Below are 9,438 nucleotides of genomic sequence, written 5' to 3'. Positions count from 1 at the left end.
TCTCCTGCTGAAAGATCAGAGTTGGCACCTGCAGCTGATGTCCATCAGTCTTTCACCTCACCCCCTTGCAAATCAGCCAAGCAGTCTGAGCCCCAAGTTATGCAACAGTCTCTTCTGCTTCATGGTAACTCTGCTAGCAGGGTTTCCCAGGCACATCCACTTAGCCCTGCCCCAGAAGTGGAAGAGATGCACCGATGCTCAACCACTTATGTTTCAAGATTAGTACATGGGAGGACCACCGCTGCACGTCTCGGTGATGACGAAACATTGGTGCCAACTGCTGTGGCTTTTGAAAGTGTACAGACCGACAAGAAGGGCAGGGGTGAAGACTGGGTGGAAGATGATGTAGAGGACGATGCGGTCTGCAAACCCACATGGAATCAAGGTCATGCCAGTGACCTGTGTAGTTCGGAGGAAGAGGTGGTGGTTGTACAGAGCCACCAGCACAGCAGAAGAGTAGAGATGTTGCGAACATAAAATTTTCCGTTCGCGAACAGCGAAGGCGAATTTTCGCAAATGTTCGCGAATGGGCGAACCCGGCGAACTGCCATTGACTTGAATAGGCAGGCGAATTTAAAAGCCCACAGGGACTCTTTCTGGCCACAGAAAGTGATGGAAAGCTTGTTTCAAGGGGACTAATACCTGGACTGTGGCATGCCGGAGGAGGATCCATGGCAAAACTCCCATGGAAAATTACGTAGTTGACGCAGAGTCGGGTTATAATCCATAATCACCTAACATTCCTAAATTGTTTGGAATAACGTGCTTTAAAACATCAGGTATGATGTTGTATCGATCAGGTAGTGTAACGGTTACGTCCGCTTCACAGTGACAGACCAAACTATGACAGACCAAACTCCCTGTTTAACGCACCGCAAACAGTCCAGGTGCACAACCACAAACTCTCCATTTGCTCAAGGTTGGATACCAAGCTAGCCATGTCCCATTCCTTGTCCTCACTGATGTCATTGAAGGTCTCTTCCTCCACCCAGCCACGTACAACACCAAGGGTTCCCTAAAGGTGACAACAAGCCCCCTGGGATGCCTGCTGTGTTTGGTCTTCCACCTCCTCTAAGCCACCTTCCTCCTCTAACTCCTCTTCTTCAGACTCCTCTCTCTGCATTGCCTCTCTTTGCGTTATTATAAGGTGTGTTAAGTAGTACTATTCTTATCAGTTTAATCACTGATACGTCCCCTATCAGGGGACATGTATATGGAATCAATTTTAGGAACTGGGAGATGGAAAAAGATGCTTGGTCGGTCCTCCTACTTCCAATTTGGGGCACTGCGCGTGCAATCGAATGTGTCACCAGATATGAGTGGTGTGTTAAGTAGTACTATTCCTATCAGTTTAATCCCTGTTACGTTCACTAGTATTATTATTAATATAAGGTGTGTTAAGTCGTACTATTCCTATCAGTTTAATCCCTGATACGTCCCCTATCAGGGGACGTGTATATGGAATCGATTTTAGGAACCGAGAGATGGAAAAAGATGCTTGTTCGGTCCTCCTACTTCCAATTTGGGGCACTGCGTGTGCAACCGAATGTGCCACCAGATATGAGTAGTGTGTTAAGTAGTACTATTCCTATCAGTTTAATCCCTGTTACGTCTCCTATCAGGGGACGTGTATATCGAATCGATTTTAGGAACCGGGAGATGGAAAAAGATGCTTTAATCAGTTTAATCCCTGTTACGTTCAATAGTATTATTATTATTATTATTATAAGGTGTGTTAAATAGTACTATTACTATCTGTTTAATCCCTGTTACGTCCCCTATCAGGGGACGTGTATGGAATAGATTTTAGACAACCGGAAAGAGTTGTTAATAGTTGACACACTCATGACATAAATTTTATTCCTCTATGCGTCAAACTTGGTGTAGTGATGACTGTGCTTGTGCACACGTTTGGGAGATTGCAGGCGATGGCGGTTTTTCAAAGCCTATGGTCAGCGACAGTTAAGTGACCCAGAAAACAATGATTCTGCAGTGTGAGCCCATTGTTGGCCTAGTAGGCTTTAATGATCACCTTAGATGATCACAAAGAAAATTTATGTTTTTTCTATGCAAAATTATCCAGGTGATCGCTTTTGGTCTGTTCACAATGAAGTAACGACCTTATCATCTGGGGCAGTGATCGGCAAAGTGCGGCTTGCGAGCCACAAGCGGCTCTTTACAACCTTCAATGCGGCTCTTTGGTGCGGGCTGGCCGGTGGGCGGTCGCGCAGCCATATCGCGCCGATCAAGCTGCTTGCAACATGTCCGTCATGCGCCTCCTGCCCTGTCTGTCTGCTCCTTCCACTTTATGAATGAAGCAGGCAGGCGGGTCAGGAGGCGCATGACGGAGGGAGAGATGTCACGCTGCGCACAGCAGCAGAAGGGCGGGCAGCGGCGCTCTAGTTCGGCTGCCCACTGCCGGCCATGTGAGGAGTGGTGAAGAGGCCACCGCTCAGGAGGAGCGAAATGTCCTGCAGCAGAAAGGTAGGAGCTGACCCCGGTGTGTGCACAGCACCGGGAACTGCACCGGCCCGCCGCAAGTGTCCCTGCCTCCTCCCTTCCCCCCACTAATACATGACTTTACTTACTAGAAGGCACTTATGGGGGATATCTGTGGAGGGCACTTATGGGGGATATCTGTGGATGACACATATATAGCATCTTATGCTATATATGTGTCATCCACAGATATCCACCATACGTGCCCTCCACAGATATCCCCCATAAGTGCGTCATTCACAGATATCCCCCATAAGTGCGTCATCCACAGATATCCCCCATAAGTGCGTCATCCACAGATATCCCCCATAAGTGCGTCATCCACAGATATCCCCCATAAGTGCATCATCCACAGATATCCCCCATAAGTGCGTCATCCACAGATATCCCCCATAAGTGAGTCATCCACAGATATCCCCCATAAGTGAGTCATCCACAGATATCCCCCATAAGTGCATCATCCACAGATATCCCATATAAGTGCATCATCCACAGATATCCCCCATAAGTGCGTCCTCCACAGATATCCCCCATAAGTGCGTCATCCACAGATATCCCCCATAAGTGCGTCATCCACAGATATCCCCCATAATTGCATCATCAACAGATATCCCCCATAAGTGCGTCATCCACAGATATCCTCCATAAGTGTGTCATCCACATTACATCCACATCTGCAGACAAGTAAAAAATTATAAAGATAAAATGAAATAATAATAAGATCCAAATAAAAGAAAGTACATATAAAAGTATGTAAAAACACACTCTGGGCTCATGCCCACTAATGTAAGGGTGCCTCGCCTGTGCTGCGGACCGCAAATAGGGGTCCGCAATGCACGGACACAGACCATGGGGCAGCTGCATGAGGATCGCGGACCCATTCACTTGAATGGGGTTCGCGATCCGCATCCGACTGCCCGCTCCGCAAAAAAGTAGCGCATGCTGAAGTGAATGGGTCCATGATGTGGGCTGCATACAAAAAAGTAATGCATGCGCTACTTTTTTGCGGTGCAGAGGCACAGCCAGAAGCACCACGGAAGCACTCTGTAGCACTCATATCCCGGATCCTGGACCCATTGAAGTGAATGAGTCCTTTATGTGGACTGCACACGGCCAGTGCCCGTGTATTGCGGACCCGCCGTATGTGGCCTGCAATATGGCAACGGCGGGCACACAGTCGTGTGCATGAGCCCTAATAGTCCTCACTGGTACTGTTGACGCAATATTTTAGGTTTTAAAAATGTGGCTCTTGAAAGAAATTTTTAATCATGGTTTTGGCAATATTTGGCTCAGTTGTCAAAAAAGTTTGCCCACCACTGATCTGGGGTGTGCCAACATTGCCATTGTCAACACACTTATAGAGGTGGTCGCTTCATTGTGATACGCAAGCCGTTTCACCACAACAATGTAACGATCACGAAGGGGAATTGACACATGTGACTTTTTTTTTTTGTTTGGTTTTTGAAGCCACAGTGCAGCACCAGAGGCCAGAAAATTAGGCATGCCTGAAAAATTTGGTATTGTTGCAGCCTCGGCCAGAAAAATTTATGTTTCCCAGGCAGAAAGTGCCCTTAAACATTGCGGCTTGAACCCTAGTTGGTGGCGGATAAGTCACACTAGTCATCCGGCATTCAGAGATAAAATACAGCAGCGTGTGGACCATTTTCAGCCCAAGGCAGCTCATCTCAGTCATCAGGCCTTTTTTAGTCGAATGTATCGCCCACTAGTCCTTTCGGGATCCATCCCCCATTCATCTTAATAAAGGTGAGGTAATCTAGACTTTTTTGACCTAGGTGACTTCTCTTCTCAGTGACAATACCTCCTGCTGTACTGAAGGCCCTTTCTGACAGGACACTTGAAGCGGGGCAGGCCAGAAGTTCTATCGCAAATTGGGATAGCTCAGGCCACAGGTCAAGCCCGGACACCCAGTAGTCAAAGGGTTCATCGCTCTTCAGAGTGTCGATATCTGCAGTTAAGGCGAGGTAGTCTGCTACCTGTCGGTCGAGTCGTTCTCTGAGGGTGGACCCCAAAGGGCTGTGGCGATGCATAGGACTTAAAAGGGTCTGCATGTCCTCCATCAACAACATGTCTGTAAAGCGTCCTGTCCTTGCCGGCGTGGTCGTTGTAGGAGGAGGATTACTTTCACCTCTTCCCCTGTTAGATTCCCGTTGTGCTGTGACATCACCCTTATACACTGTGTAAAGCATACTTTTTAATTTATTTTGGAACTGCTGCATCCTTTATGACTTGCGGTAATTCGGTAACATTTCAGGCACTTTCTGCTTATACCGGTGGTCTAGTAGCATGGCCACCCAGTACAGGTCGTTCTCCTTCAGCCTTTTTATACGAGGGTCCCTCAACAGGCACGACAGCATGAAAGACCCCATTTGCACAAGGTTGGATGCCGAGCTCCTCATGTCCCGTTCCTCGTCCTCACTGATCTTACTGAAGGTCTGTTCTTCCCCCCAGCCATGTACAACATCATGGGTACCAGATAGGTGACAACGAACACCCTGGGATGCCTGCTGTGGTTGGTCTTCCTCCTTCTCAAAGCCACATTCCTCCTCTGACTCCTCTTCCTCAGACTCCTCTTCCAGCGTTGCTGCAGGTCCAGCAAGTGATGCTGATAAGGATGTTTCTGGTGGTGATGATGGTGACCACAACTCTTTCTCTTCACGCTCATCTACGGCCTGATTCAGCACTCTTCGCAGGGCATGCTCCAGGAAGAAAACAAATGGGATGATGTCACTGATGGTGCCTTCAGTGCGACTGACTAGGTTTGTCACCTCCTCAAAAGGACACGTGAGCCTACAGGCATTGCGCATGAGCGTCCAGTAACGTGGCAAAAAAATTCCCAGCTCCGCAGAGGCTGTCCTAGCAACCCGGGCATACAAATACTCGTTGGTGGCTTTTTCTTGTTGGAGCAGGCGGTCGAACATTAGGAGTGTTGAATTCCAACTTGTCGGGCTGTCGCAAATCAAGCGCCTCACTGGCATGTTGTTTCAGCGCTGAATGTCTGAAAAGTGCACATGGCCGTGTAGGAACGCCTAAAATGGCCACACACCTTCCTGGCCTGCTTGAGGACGTCCTGTAAGCCTGGGTACTTATGCACAAAACGTTGTACGATCAGATTACACACATGTGCCATGCACGGCACATGTGCCAACTTGCCCAAATTCAATGCCGCCAACAAATCACTTCCGCTGTCACACACCATTTTGCTGATCTCCAGTTGGTGCGGAGTCAGCCACTGATCCACCTGTGCGTTCAGGAGTGCAGGTCCGGTGTGACTCTCTGCTTTCAGGCAAGTCAACCCCATGACGGCGTGACACTGTCGTATCCGGGGTGTGGAATAGCCCCTGGAGAGCTGGGGGGGTGCCGTTGATGTGGAGCAAGACGCAGCAGCAGAAGAGGACTCAGGTTATAGAAGAGGATGGAGTAGGAGGAGTAGAGGAGGTGGCAGCAGGCCTGCCTGCAAGTCGTGGCGATGTCACCAACTCCTCTGCAGAGCCATACATTCCATGCTTGGCAGCCGTCAGCAGGTTTACCCAATGCGCAGTGTAGGTGATATACCTGCCCTGACCGTGCTTTGCAGACCAGGTATCAGTGGTCAGTTGGACCCTTGCCCCAACACTGTGTGCCAGACATGCCATGACTTCCTTTTGCACAATCGAGTACAGGTTGGGGATTGCCTTTTGTGCAAAGAAATTTTGGCTGGGTACCTTCCACTGCGGTGTCCCAATAGCTACACATTTTTTGAAGGCATCAGACTCCACCAGCTTGTATGGTAAAAGCTGGCGGGCTAAGAGTTCCAACAAGCCAGCTGTCAGACACCGGGCAAGGGGTTGACTCTGTGCCATTGGCTTCTTACGCTCAAACATGTCCTTGACAGACACCTGGCTGTGGGCACTTGAGCAGGAACTGCTCAAGGCGAGAGGCGGAGTGGCGACTGGTTGAGAGGGGGCAAGGTGGACAGCAGTGGTTGACGTGGCTGAAGATGCTGGACCAGGAGGAGGATGGTGGCTTTGAATTTGTGTGCTGCTTTTACTCATGTGTTGATCCCATAGGCATTTGTGATGTGAGATCATGTGCCTTTGCAAAGCAGTTGCACCTAGGTGGGTGTTGGACTTCCCACAACTCAGTTTCTTTTGGCACAGGTTGCAAATGGCATTGCTGTTATCAGAGGCAGACACACAAAAAAAATGCCACACTGCTGAGCTTTGCAATGATGGCATTCTGGTGGTGGCAACAGCATGCGTTGATTGGCGTGCTGTCTGGCTGACCCCGGGTGCCGATTCATGCTGTCTGACTGTGCCACTAGCTCCTTTCGACAACCTCCCCCTGCTTCCAACTTTTCTCCTCCTCCTCTCTGTCTCCCCATCTGAACTTTCCCCCTGTTCTTCTCTTCGAGCAGGCACCCACGTGACATCCACGGACACATCGTCATCATCAACCGCTTCACCTGTATCTGATAATTCAGCAAAGGAAGCAGCAGCGGGTACAACATCATCATCACACCGTATGTCCATGTGTGTAATGTTGCCTGACTGAGACATATCCCTGTTATCTACATCCTCTGGCAATAATGGTTGCACATCACTCATTTCTTCCAACTGATGTGTAAATAACTCCTCTGACAGATCAAGTGAAGCAGCTGTGGTGCTAGTGTTGGTGGAGGCGGCAGGCGGGCGAGTGGTAACTTGAGAGGTGCCCGAAGCTGAGCTGGAGGAGGATGGTGCGTCAAGGTTCCAAGCGGAAGCTGTAGAAGATTGGGTGTCCTGTGTTAGCCAGTCAACTATGTCCTCAGAACTTTTCGAGTTAAGGGTACGTGGCCTCTGAACACTGGGCATTATTCTAGGGCCAAAGGAAATCACAGCACCACGACCACGACGGCCCCTGCGGGGTGGCCTGCCTCTGCCTGTCGATTTTTTTACATTAGTTGTACTATGCGTGCAAGCTACTGTGACACCAGATATGAGTGGTGGCACTGTGCACTGGCAGTAGTTGGCACAGTACACGCTGGTGCTGTAGGCCTGACACACACGCTTGCAGCCAAGTAACTGCAATTATATTACAGTCAAAATTGCTGTTTTAAAAAAAAATGTAATCTACTGTGACACCAGATATGAGTGGCACTGGTGGCACTGTGTACTGGCAGTAGTTGGCACAGTACACGCTGACGCTGTAGGCCTGACACACACGCTTGCAGCCAAGTAACTGCAATTATATTACAGTCAAAATTGCTGTTTTAAAAAAAAATGTAATCTACTGTGGCACCAGATATGAGTGATGGCACTGGTGGCACTGTGCACTGGCAGTAGTTGGCACAGTACACGCTGACGCTCCTCTCACTAACACTGCAGCTTCCGAATTAATATAAGATGTATGCTGTCCTTGCTTTTTGCTAGGAGTTGGGAGGGTCTGGGAGGGGGTATGCTGCTGATTGGCTTGAATGTGTCTGCTGACTGTGATGTACAGGGTCAAAGTTTGCTCAATGATGACAAATAGGGGGCGGACCAAACATCGCATATGTTCGCCCGCCGCGGCGAACGCGAACAAGCGATGTTTGCCGAGAACTGTTCGGCGAATAGTTCGGGACATCTCTAATTGGCGTTAATAAAAGTGATCTATTAATACAGATTTTAGGTTGTTTGCATTCTTTAAAACAGTAATTGCAGTAATCCTAGTATCTGTTATTGGGTTGAAAGTACTGTCTGATGCAACCAGTTTTGGGGTGTATTCAGTTGATATGTAACTACTTCCATTCACCCTTGCTTCTATACTGAAAGTGCGGTCTGATACAAACAGTTTTGGGGAGAATTTATTTCATATATAACTACTTCCATTCACCCTTGATCCTGTACTAAAAGTGTGGTCTGATACAAACTGTTTTAGGGTGTATTTAGTTGATATATAACTACTTCCATTCACCCTTGCTTCTGTACTGAAAGTGTGGTCTGATACAAACAGTTTTGGGGTGCATTTAGTTCATATATGACTACTTCCATTGTTCCTTTCTTCTGGGGTGAATTTGCAGCCTAATACAACCAAAACTGTTTGTATCAGAGCACACAGAAGAAAGGGTGAATGGAAGTAGTTATATATCAACTAAATACACCCCAGTACTTCCATTTACCCTTGCTTCTGGGGTGAATTTGCAGTCTGATACTACCAGTTTTCGGGTGTATTCATTTTAAATATATAAAAGTACATCCATTCATCCTTGCTACTGGGGTGAATTTGCGGCCTGATATAAACAGTTTTGGGGTGTATTTATTTCATATATATACTGTATATAAGTAATTCTACTCACCCTTGCTTATGGGGTGAAATTGCAGTTTGAAACAACCAGTTTTGGGGGTGTATTTAATTCATTGTAAAAAAAAAAAAAATATGCAATGCAACAGCTCTCTGCAAATCAAATAAAGTACAAAATTGCATAATATTTGCTCGTCTGACCCATAGGCTGATTTTAATTAGTGTGAGTATATAGCTTGGCCTGCTCTCCCTCACTCACTGGAAGCCATTTGGCACCAGGAGAGATATAGTTGTGGACTCTCATTGCGTTCTTTGGTGGCCATTTGGCACCAGGAGTGGCGTGGAGTGGGCCCAGCATGCATGTTGGTACCTGCATTCCTTGGATATAATGGAAGCCATTTTGGCACCAAAAATGACAGAAATGAAAGCAGGCCCAGCATGCATGTGGAACCTACACTCCCTGAATTGTATGGTAGCCGTCATGGCACATAACAGGTAGAATTTAGTGTTAGAAACCCGTCTTACAGAGATCGCCTTGATGTGCGGCAGACGGGCTCAAATAATTTTGTCCAAAATGATTTGCCAAGCATCTCTAATTTATAAGTATACCACTTTCAATTATTATGCAATTTTGTACTTTATTTGGTTTGCAGAGAGCTGTTGCATTGCATGTTTTGTTTT

General features: G+C 47.6%; 1 non-coding gene across 1 annotated transcript; it reads left to right on the top strand.

Moving 5' to 3' along the window:
* Positions 1-1,126: 1,126 nt before the first annotated feature.
* LOC122937453 lies at positions 1,127-1,310 on the top strand. Its single transcript, XR_006389838.1, has one exon. It is a non-coding gene; the product is annotated as a U2 spliceosomal RNA (small nuclear RNA).
* Positions 1,311-9,438: the final 8,128 nt, after the last annotated feature.

Source organism: Bufo gargarizans, chromosome 4 (assembly GCF_014858855.1).
Source record: "Bufo gargarizans isolate SCDJY-AF-19 chromosome 4, ASM1485885v1, whole genome shotgun sequence".
Classification (NCBI taxonomy): Eukaryota; Metazoa; Chordata; class Amphibia; order Anura; family Bufonidae; genus Bufo; species Bufo gargarizans.
The sequence above is the reverse complement of the archived record's forward strand: the minus strand, read 5'-3'. Positions and strand labels throughout refer to the sequence as shown.